This window comes from Nyctereutes procyonoides, unplaced genomic scaffold (assembly GCF_905146905.1).
Source record: "Nyctereutes procyonoides isolate TBG_1078 unplaced genomic scaffold, NYPRO_anot_genome, whole genome shotgun sequence".
NCBI lineage: Eukaryota > Metazoa > Chordata > Mammalia > Carnivora > Canidae > Nyctereutes > Nyctereutes procyonoides.
In genome coordinates, this window is record NW_026575117.1 from 1,473,971 (window position 1) to 1,478,048 (window position 4,078).

A 4,078-nucleotide genomic window follows, 5' to 3' on the forward strand; every position below is an offset into this window, starting at 1 on the left:
AAGTTCCTTCTAGAAGGAAGAGAATCCTTCCAGAGGTCTGGTGGCAGGACTGAGCTGGGCATGCTGGAGGAAGCGCAAAGTGGACGGGCCGTAGTTCCCTCAAGGAGCACAGGAGCAACCACTTGGGAGCAGCGGGTCTTGGACGCGGCCCCACCTCGGAACCACTGGGCAGTTTAGAAGCAAGCGCGGATGCTGGTCCACCCCCTGAGGCTGTGACTTCACTGTTCGGGGCATGGCCTAATATCAGGATTTTTTAAAACACTTGCCCAAGAGATTCTCGTGTGCAGAGAGGTTTGCACTATGAAAATACAGGAAGGTTCCCTCGCAGTCCTGCAGCCCACGTCAACAGTCAGAAACAGAGCAGCGTGCTTTGCTCCACCCCATTCTGCTGTTTATTTTAGAGGCAAATAGCTGGGGAGTGGACTTGGTTAGGCTTGGAAGCTCCCCAAGTGAGTGCAATGAAGAGAGAAACGAGGGAGTTGAGACTATGCAAGAGAGTGATTATCGTGAGGGACCAGGGACCTAAGCCGGGTAAGAAGTTAGGACCAGAGGGGCAGGAAGAGTGCTGCGTGATCAGTGAACCTCTAGCTCTGCTCCCAGTTACAAAGTGCTGGCTTTCCTCACGCCACCAAGCAAGTTTCTGACACCAGCCGGGTATCCTGCAAGGCCCGTCTCACACTGTCCATGCAGAGACAGCACCAGAGCGTCACAGGTTAGGGGCTCAGTCCCACACGACCGTCACCCACCACACTTCAGATGACAGTTGCAAGTCCAGGTTGTCCCCTGTGCCCCTGAGCAGAGTGGCTCAAGTAAGAGGTTCCCACCACCCCTGTCTCAGGTCTGGACCAGCTTGCTAGAATGGATCACAGGACTCAGGAAAACAGTTTACTTACTAGGGAATAGCCAGAGGGAAGAGATGCCCGGGGTGAGGTGTGGGCACTTCCATGCCCCCCCTCCGGGTGTGCCACTCTCCCCCAACCTCCTTCTGTTCACAAACCTGGAAGCTCTCGAAATTCTATCCTTCCGGGTTTTATGGACATTTCATTATGAGGCATAATTAAATTGTCCGCCACTGGTCATTAATTCAACTTTCAGTGCCCCTCTGTCTCCCTGGAGGTCAGGGGTGGGGCTGAAAGTTCTAATCCCCTAATCACAAGGGTGGCCCTGCTGGCAGCCAGCCCCCAACCTTAGGTGCTTTCCAAAAGTCACCTCGTTAACAAAAGACATCTTTATGACTCTCATCACAGGAAATTCCAAGGGTTGTAGGACCTCTGTGCCAGGAACAGGATGGAGACCAAGTGTATTTTTTTCCTTTAGGGAGGGGGGGTGGGGAGGGGCAGAGAGAGAGGGAGAGAGAATCTTAAGCAGGTTCCATGCCCAGCATGGATTCTGATGTGGGGCTTGATCTCATAACCCTGAGATCATGATACAAGCTGAAATCAAGTGTCAGATGCACAACTGAGCCATTCAGGCACCCCATAAATACCCATTTCTTATGCATCACACAGTATCACAGAACCCAAGTCCTATCTGGGCTGGACTGGTTCCCTTGGATGCTAGAGGGAGAAGTCGAAAGGGAGAAAGCTCTGGTTTTAGAGATTACAGAGGAGATGTAATGTATGTAGTTCTTAATAGCAGAAAGATTGTAGGATCATAGAAGTAGATGATCAAGGTAGAGTGGGGGGAAAAAAATCCTTGGAGGCTAAGATAAAAACCGAGGAGCCAGAGTTTTGGAAAGCTAGTCTATGTACAGTTATCCAAATCACCGTGAATTACAGCAGTAGAGATCGTAATCTAGGAGATGTAAATATTCAAGGAGTGGAAAAGGGTGACCAGGGATATCCTCAAAGTACTACAACAAAGATGGACACAGACAGCGGCATCTAATCACAGGCTTCAAAGCTGCAAGGGTTCTGAGGGAGGAGGAGGGAAATGGCCTGGAAGCAGCAGGGAGGAGCAGGGAGAGCTATTCCATCCCCGGACCCAGTGCTACCAAGGAAGCAGGAGAGGAAACACCCACTCTAGGAGGAGCCACAGAAGTCGCAGCTGTCCCGGAGCCAGGTTCCAGCATGAGCAAGATGGTAACAGAAACAAATGGTAAAGGAAACATTTGAAAGAAGACACTCAAGATACTGGGGATGTTGCCAGTGATGGGCTGAGGGAACGCGTGGGCATCAAGGGGGTGGGCGAGCAAGTTAGGTTGTGAACGGAGACCCGAGTCATGAGCATGGCCCTGGTGTACTTGGCATGTTCTGACACGCATAGAACCCTTCGAACAGTGCCTCGTATATAGATATCTCCGTGTAGATGTCAGCTATTACTCTCAGTACGGTGACTGATGGGAACAGGGATGCTGTTGGTCATGATATTAGTCCTGACAGATTTTAGGAGCACTGCATTGGTGAATCTATGATTCGGGAAGAAAAGATAGGAATTGGGATCTTAACACAAAAGTATGTGAAGTTGTGACCTTGTCTAAACAGGAGCCAAGTACATAAAAGGGAATGCAGAACCCTGGATCACCAAAATCCAAAAAAATTAAAGAAAAGCTACTAAGAAAAAAAAATCCACAAACTTCTGGAGAAAAAGAACACCTTCCACAGACCTGACATTTCTAGAAGTTTCTGAAACTAAAAAACAGTGGCCCAGTGAGCACTGGGTGGTGGTGAGCCTCTCACACATTCTTGGATACTCCTCCCTTCAAAAGGTGGAGTCAATTCCTCTCCCCTGGAGGGGGGTTGTACTTAGCGACTTGCTTCTAATGAGTAGAATGTGCGAGAGTCACTTCTGAGACGGGGTCATCAAAAGTGCTACGGGCTTCTCCTTGCCCCTCTTCTCGGATCACTAGCTTTGAGTGAAACCAGTTGCCACATCCTGAGCCCCGTGTTGAAGCACACATGGGGGAAACTGAGGCCTTTCTTCAAGCACCAGCTGTAACTCAGCAGCCACGTGAGTCGGCCAATGTGGAGCAGATCCTCCGGTGCTGGGCAAGTCTTCAGTGCACCCAGCCCAACAACGTGACCTCATGAGAGACTGGGCCAGAACCACCCAGTGACACCACGCTCAGCGTCCTGACCCACAGAAATCATGAGAGAGAATCTCTGCTGTTTTAAGCCCGTCTGAGTTTCGGGGTTACGCGGTATTAGATGGTTCTAACGTGCAATGTGTGACATTAGACGAGACTTGCAATTTTTTTAAGACAAATTTTTCCAAGTCCCCTTACTCTCTTCTGGGGCATGACACATTATCCCCCACACCCTTCTTAAACTGGATGCAAAACCAATTTAAAAACAGAATGGAGATGATGAGGTGGGAGGAGAGACCTTTCCCTTCACTCACTCCCTGAGCTTTGACTACCAGACATCTCATGCTGCTAAGCTATGCACCATAGCAGGAGGGGTTTTGTTTTAAATAACCTCCCTCAAAGCGTAGAAAAGAAATGGATTTCTGGCATAGTTCTGCTGAGGAGCTGCACTAAGAGGCAGTCACCATGGCCTGTATAAAAGGTCTGACCATGTACAGATGTTTGACCCTGAGCTCGTGTTGTCCAGGGCTCCTCTTTTGTTGCTTTTCTTTTATTTCTCCTACAATTTGGTGGATTTTCCTTTCAAGCTGCACAAGCAGTACCTACTTGTTGCAAAAATAAAACAACGGCCAATGTAACAAGAAAAAGCTAACCACTTTTCCCCTTTCCCTCATTTCCAAAGCAATCAATGTTTATAGTTTTAGCCTTTTACCCCTCCCCCACCCCACGTTCATGGACCTACACAAAGATACACGTTTTCCTTTATTTTTGCCTGTCTTAGTCCACGTGCATTATCAATATGCATTTTCTCACTCAAAATACAAATGTCATTTCATATAAATACAAACAGATGTAGCTCATTGTTCTGCATAGAGGCATAATATTCCAAAATGATGGACTATGTTATTTAACTATTGATTAGAAATACTCAAGATTAAAATGTAGTATAATAACCATCTTTTCAGATATATTTTTAACCTACTGAGACCGATATGTTTAGACCTTAATTTCTCAGTGATTTATGAGTCAACAGGTAAATTTTTTAAGGTTTTA